This window comes from Amblyomma americanum, chromosome 8 (genome assembly GCF_052857255.1).
Source record: "Amblyomma americanum isolate KBUSLIRL-KWMA chromosome 8, ASM5285725v1, whole genome shotgun sequence".
In the NCBI taxonomy this organism is placed as follows: domain Eukaryota; kingdom Metazoa; phylum Arthropoda; class Arachnida; order Ixodida; family Ixodidae; genus Amblyomma; species Amblyomma americanum.
Genome location: NC_135504.1, coordinates 41,646,935 through 41,654,692, shown reverse-complemented (window position 1 = coordinate 41,654,692; position 7,758 = coordinate 41,646,935).

Here is a 7,758-nt window from a genome sequence, read left to right as displayed (position 1 = left end):
GCGATGTGTAACCCTCTTCATATTCTAATTGGAATAAGAACTATTTGCCCTCTCTTACGAATTCTTCTATACAGACACTTAACACGACCACGCACCACCGCCACCACCTCCTCCTCCGCCACCAAAACGTCCTTCACATCTACTGCCTGATACAATTTGATGCTAATGAGCATGTGCTTTAACGCACAGGAACACACAAGAGTGATCACAGCATGCCGAGGAGCCCTCTCTCTTTCCTCGGTACACTGACCAACATACAGATACAACCACATGCACACATATTTTCCAGTTTCCACCCACACACGCACAAAGGTGATCACAGCATGCCGATGAGTCATCTATCCCTTCTCAGTAGCATGTGTATTATACATCCATTCGAAGTCAAACAAGTCCCTCGATGCCACATAAATGTTCGTCACTGAAATGAATGCTCTACTCATCAGAAGAGGAGTTGCATTAGTGACAAATGCTGAGTCAACCGCTTCAATTTCAACGTCAACAATCATATCGCGTTGCCATGCTTCCGTCTCAAATGCTCTGCATCAACACAACAGTTTTGCCAGTTTTCCTGGCTTTCTGACGCCAGTGCTTCCGGCAGGAGCTTTCAGTGGGATTGAATTCGCAGTGCTACGGTGGTAAACGAAGCACTCCGTGGTCATGGGTAGCTGCCAGGGTGTTGACGCCGTACACAACGCTGGGTGTGTTTACCTTTCGAGAAAGCTGCAGCAGTTCTGCCCTCACCATGACCTGTGACCACGGAACACCTTTCTTTGTGAGCCAAAGCTGAATATCAGCTTTGCGCGAAGACATTAATTTGTAGGTGCTTTTTCAAGAGCCACGCTATGATATGGCATATTGTCCATGAGGACAATGCTATTGGCCGGAACGTTTGGCGAAAGCTTGTCGGTGAACCACTTCTCAAAGTAGTTTCCATCCATCTCAGATTGGTAGTCAGCGTGGTTTCCTTTTTTGCTCGGTAGAAGTCAGCAGGGTCTTGCACGAATCCTGTTGCACTGATACCAGCATGTGCAAGGATCAAACGCGCCCATTTGCCCGAAGGCGCCGCCCATCCCGTTGTTAAACCTTTCAAGAAGGCATCCTGACAAGACTTCAGTCTTGTCCTGCCAGATGTATTCTTTTGTGTGCCCTGCCTTGACCCAGGTTTCATCTAGGTAGATGCTGCACCGGTAAATGCGAACCAACTGAGAGCATGAGTTAATGCTTCTGAGTAGACAACACACTGCAGAATGTAGGTAGGCAACGCACAAAAACAAACACACTGCTGACCACTGTCTCACAAACAGCCGCTCAAAGACAATCGAGAAAAAGAATTGTCTCCGCCTTATTGCTCTCTTCTTCGGGCTTATATTTAGCGCCCCGGGCGGCTTTTGGTAGACAGTTTATATTCAGTGCATGTTTGCAAGGGGCACTTGTCTAATTTGGACACATTTGAAATCTCTTCACTTGCGGCGACTGCGAACAAAAATGGCAAACATTCGCAGCAGTAGCGCCAGTAACTCGCACCACCGGCGCAACAGGCAGCGTAAAGTGGGTGTTCATTCGTTCCTACGGGGACGACGAGATGGCACTACCAATTGCCGTGCTACGACATTTTTGGCAGTTTTGTTGTTTATGCTTGCTGCACCAATTGGGATTTAGCGATTAAATCTGACCCATGCAGACACGTGCCCCAGCCAAACGTAGCAAAAACTGGCCGTGAAACGTCACCTCTACGCAAAAGGTCGTCACCTAATCGCAAAAGGTACGATTCCGAAGCAACACTGACTGTTACGACTACGAGGTTGCAACGCTAACATCAAGCTCTATATGAATCCAGTCTAAACGTGCTGCGTAAGAAAATAAGCAAGGAACGACTCGTACCTGCCCTGTCGTCGGAATTCTTTGATTGCCCGCAGGTACCTGCGACACCAGACAATGATGTCACTTCGCTCGATCAGTGCGAGGTTGGATTTTCTTTCTTCAATTGTGAACCCGATGCCCTTCATCAACCTCCACAACGTCGTTTTCTTGAAGTCCGGCAGGTCGTCGTCCTCATCGACAGCCTTTACCACACTGTCCAGTGTTGGGACTTCCCTCTTCGCGTACACACTGTGCACTTTCAGACGGATGGCATGGACTGTGAAGCTGTCATTCTTCACTGTTCTCGAGCTTGAAATCTTCACGTCGCAAGGTCTTTTCTTCGGAGGCGCGAAAGGCCCACACAGACGCTCCGCCTTGATTTTGGCAATGGTACGGGGAGAAACTCCGGTATCTTCGCTCGCAGCACTCAGTCTTCCCGAACAGACTTGTACGGAAAACAGGTCGTGGTATGGGAGTACACATTTGCAATTACTTGCTTGGCGTGCCTTGAGAGCTTGGATGTACGAACCTTCAAGAAAATGCGTAAAGGAGAGGTGGTCGCGGCCGCAGTGCTGAATGCCATTTTCTGAAAAGTGGAAGGGAGCCGGAAAAGTAAACACGACGGCCAGGGTTGCGGAGAGAGCGAAAACGTGAAATGAAAAAAGACGACAAGCGCAAAATACGAAATCTCTGATCTCAATCAATTCGCTCGAAATAAGAGGGTTTTGTCGCGCTAATGACAAATGTATTATCTACGATGCCTGCCGGCCAAGCATTTGTTATTTTTCGCTCACTACAAGCAACGCACTCTTCTGTGTCGCGGCTGCAGGCAGCGCAAAAAAGAGCGCCAGCTTTGGCAGCGTTGCACATGATGTTTGAAACGCGGTGTAATCAGTCTTCAGTCTCTCTGCCGACTTTCTTGAAGGGATTTACTACTCCTTTACGCAGCTTGTTCGGCGTGCGTTTTATAACCACGTTACGCCTACGAGCCGCAGCTGTGCCGAAACCCGTAAGGAGCGAAAGCTTGGAAAGGAAAGGAAAGGCGGATAACTGGCCCCATGGGGAAATGAACGCCGCAGTCGCGCTTTAAGCTACGTGGAAAATAATAATAATTGGTTTTTTTGGGGGGGGGGGGGGGAAAGGAAATGGCGCAGTATCTGTCTCATATATCGTTGAACACCTGAACCACGCCGTAAGGGAAGGGATATAGGAGGGAGTGAAAGAAGAAAGGAAGAAGTGGTGCCGTAGTGGAGGGCTCCGGAATAATTTCGACCACCTGGGGATCTTTAACGTGCACTGACATCGCACAGCGCACGGGCGCCTGAGCGTTTTTCCTCCTCAAAAACGCAGCCGCCGCGGTCGGGTTCGAGCCCGGGAACTCCGGATCAGTAGTCGAGCGCCCTAACCACTGAGCCACCGCAGCGGGACTACGTGGAAAATGAAAAATTGCTTTTTGGGGAAAGGAACCCGACCGCGGCGGCTGCGTTTCGATGGAGGCGAAACGCTAAGGCGCCCGTGCGCTGTGCGATGTCATATCAAGTTAAATATCCCCATGTGGCCTAAATTTCTCCGGAGCCCTCCACTACGGCCCCTCTTGTTTCTTCCACTACCTCCTTTGTCCCTGCCGTATTACGGCGCGGTTCATGTGTCCAACGATGTATGAGACAGATACTGTGCCATTTCCTTTCCACGAGGACCAATTATTATTATTAAACGGCGCAGTATCTGTCTCAACTATCGGCGGACACCTGAACCGCGCCGCAAGGGAAGGGATGTAGGAAGAAGTGAAAGAATAAAGGAAGTAATAGGTGCCATAGTGGAGGGCTCCGGAGTACTTTCGACCACCCGGGGATCTTTAACGTGCACAGACACCGCACAGCACACGGATGCCTTAACGTTTCGCCTCCATCGAAACGCAGCCGCCGCGATCAGTAGCCGCCGCGGTGGCTCAGTGGTTAGCGCGCTCGGCTGCTGATCCGGAGTTCCCGGGTTCTAACCCGACCCCTGTGGCTCCGTTTTTATGCAGGCAAAACGCAAAAGTGCCCGTGTGCTGTGCGATGTGATTGCACGTTAAAGAACCCCAGGTGGTCGTAATTATTCTGGCACCCTCCACTACGGCACTTCTTTTTTCCTTTCTTCTTTCACTCTCTTCTTTATCCCTTCTCTCTCGGCGCGGTTCAGGTGTCCAAAGGTATATGAGAAAGATACTGCACCATTTCCTTTCCCAAAAAACCAATTAATAATATTATTAGCCGAGAGCCCTAACCACTGAGCCACCACGACGGGTAAGCTACGTGGCGGTAGTGACAGATGTGCGCTGCATGCGTTGGCGTTGACAGCGTTGTGGCACAAACGTGGCGCGGCAGACCCCCCGTGGTGGCGCAGTGGTTGGAGCACTCGGCTACATATCGGAGAACCCGGGTTCGAACGCGACCGCGGCGGCCGCGTTTGGATGGCAGCGAAACGCAAAGCGCCCGTGCAGTGTGCGATGTCAGTGCACGTTAAAGATCCCCAGGTGGTCGAAATTATTCCGGGTCCCTCCCCACAACGCCAGGTATTTCTCCCTTCACTCTCTCCTTTATACCTTTCCTTACGGTGCAGTTCAGGTGTCTTCCGAGATGTGAGATAGATTCTGCTCAATTTATTAGCAATTACCAAGATTATTGTTACCAACATGTATTAGAAGTTACTAACAACCAATTTATTAGCAATAGGCGCAGCGTTCATTGATTGGTCAACCGCTAGCAATCAACCATTATTTAACTGCCAGGGCAGCAGGGTGGGTGCGTAGCCTATCCACTGTGCGGAACCTATCCACTGTGCGGAACGCACTCAACTATAAAGACAGCAGGCCGCGTCTAGTTTCCCGATACGCCAGTTTTCGCTCTGTAACCAGGTTCAGCAGGAGTTAAACCACTGCTAATTTTGTTTGTCTGTGTTAAGCTAAATATACAAAAACGATTTTAATTTTTTGAAGCGAAAGCTTCACAACACTAGATGAAGGTGATTTCACCGTGCCTTGCCGGCTGACATTCAAGTTAGCCAAAAGTCGTGTGTCTATAGGCCTTACCATATGTGGTCAACCATGATGTAGCACCACTTGACTTTTGACCTAACCATGCGCCGGTAGAGGGCGGTAGAATAAGCCGTTGCGTTCATGTTGTACCTGCAAGGTTTGGAGGCCAAGCTAGAGGGGAGCGGACTAGGTTTCAACCTATCTTTTTTCAAGCAAGGGGAATTGATTAAACAGACATTACCGGGACTAATATATGCGGACGATATAGTGATAATGGCTGACAACAAGGAAGACCTGCAGAAGTTGTTAGACATATGCAGTACAGAGGGAGATAGATTAGGCTTCAAGTATAGTAAAGAAAAATCTGCAGTCATGACATTTAATGAAGAGGGCGGCGAGCATAGAATACAGGAGTTCGTGCTAAAGGTAGTGAATGAGTACAAGTATCTTGGGGTGTGGATAAATAACAGTGTTGAGTATCTGACAGAGCATGAAAAATATGTAATGAATAAAGCTAGTAGGAATGCAGCTGTCATGAAAAATAGGGCACTGTGGAATTACAATAGGTATGAGGTGGTAAGAGGGATCTGGAAAGGGGTGATGGTCCCTAGCCTGACCTTCGGGAATGCGGTCCTGTGTATGAGGCCAGATGTTCAAGCAAGGCTGGAAATTAGGCAACGGGGAGTAGGGAGGTTAGCTTTGGGAGCACATGGCAATACACCAAATCAGGGGGTACAGGGTGATATGGGATGGGCGTCTTTCGAGAGCAGAGAGGCTGGCAGTAAGATAGCATTTGAGGAACGATTGAGAAGGATGGAGGAGGGGCGGTGGGCTAGGAAAGTTTTCAGATACCTGTATATAAAGAATGTTGACACGAAATGGAGAAAGCGAACTAGAAAATTGACAAGCAAATATCTGGACAGCAGTAAGGGGGCAAATCAGCAATTATCGGTTAAGAAAAAGGTTAAAGGAACAGAGAGAGCTTTGTGGAAAACAGGGATGCTGACGAAATCGGCACTAGAAACATACCGGACCTTTAAACAGGAAATTGTCAAAGAAAATATCTATGATAATTGTAGGGGAAGTTCTTTGTTGTTTGAGGCCAGGACTGGAGTTTTGCGGACTAAGAAGTATAGAGTCAGGTACCAGGAGATAGACACTTTGTGCATTGCGTGCGGAGAGGAGGAGGAAACGGCTGAACACTTGATACTTTTCTGTAAAGGGCTTCACCCTACAGTGGAAGGCAGCGGGGCTGACTTACCCAAGGCATTGGGGTTTAGGGATAGTGAAGGGAAAGTGGATTTTAAGAGGTTAGAAGTAACCAAGCGAAGGTTATCTGATTGGTGGCTAAAAGCAAGACAGGAGTAAAATTTCACAAGACATGGCTAGGTGGCTTGAGCCACCGCCCGATGTAAAGGGTTCAGCCGTATCCATCCATCCATCCATCCATCCATCCATCGTTCATTGGGTGACCAACGTCTCGCGATCTACCCTTGTTGTTGTTGTTGTTGAAAACTTTTATTGTCCAACAGAGAAAGACCACACCGCCTGGGCCGCTCTGTCTCACCCCCCTTTACAGGGGAGAGGACTTAGGAGTGGCCCAGCCGCACGGGATGGTCGCATTCGATGCTGGCCGATCTACCCTTAACTGGCACCTACCGGCGTGGCAGGGTGGCAAGAAGGCCGCGCTGCCTATCCATTGTGCGAAACCCTTCACGTTTCTAGTGCTCGCCTTTGTCGGCGGTTTGTTGTCGCCCCCGTAGCTGTCCCTTGGACGAGCGACACTGTTGTCCACCTGGGTGGGCCATCAGGCGCCCCTGTATCATGGCGGTTGAGTAAACAAGGCTTAATTTTTGTCCAGTGTATTTCAGGGAGAGAGTTTTGGCTAACACGTTCATTGAAGCACCAAGTAATGTGTTAAGAGCTCCGTGTAAATCTCTCTCCTTAATGTTACTTTCCTTTTATGCGCGGAGAAGCCTTCTTGCCGCGAGCTCCACAAAAACGCAGTCCCACATCCGTCGAAATCCATGCCGCCAGGAGAAAGCAATATGTCATGGCCTCCAAAAATCGTGACGCTGGTATTTGAGGCAGGCTACTTTCTCGTACACTACCTTGCAATATAGTGATTGATCAATGATTTAAACTAAGTTTTGATTGCAGAGAGACACTGTCACTGCGACGCACACCTGGGTGGTTCCTATAATTGCTATTTAAGCTATCTGAGCTTCTCTTACGTTATTCTACAGGCAGTTTGCCTACCTTGTAATGTTGCCTTCGCGGCCAGGATCGAATCCAGGAACACGTGGTCGCCAGCTTAGCGCTACTGCAGCAGAGCAATCCAGGCAATGAAGAGTGCTAGAATAAGCGAGACCGACACCTTGTGGAGCGGCTGCATGTCATATATTGAAGGAATAGGTTAGGGGGAGATGGTGGAAAAGTGTGGATTGTTCCATGTGGTCAGACGGGCATCAGGCTATGAACTATGTAGTGTATTTTATGAAAGAGCATACTTTTTCTTTATGTGGTCATTCAGCGGTGAAGGAGGAAGATGCGACTTTCCTCTGGCACACCCGCAGTACGTGCAGTTCTCGTGTCAGAAAGAACGATGGGATACCGGTATTACGATTTTGTCATGCTGTCACACGGACACAGAATTGAACTGCAAACCGTAACCGAACTTCTATATTGCCCTGAAAAAGAACCGAGCCAAGCAACACTTAAATTTTCGAACTTTAACCGAATGAATGGTAGAAACCTTTGCTATTGGATTTGGTCAAAGATCCGGAGGATGTTTACTGCCTCAAACCGAACATTTGGATTTTGGCTAAAAACATTTTTCTCCTGTAGATCGCCAATTGATGACAGCCATTGATGACACCTGA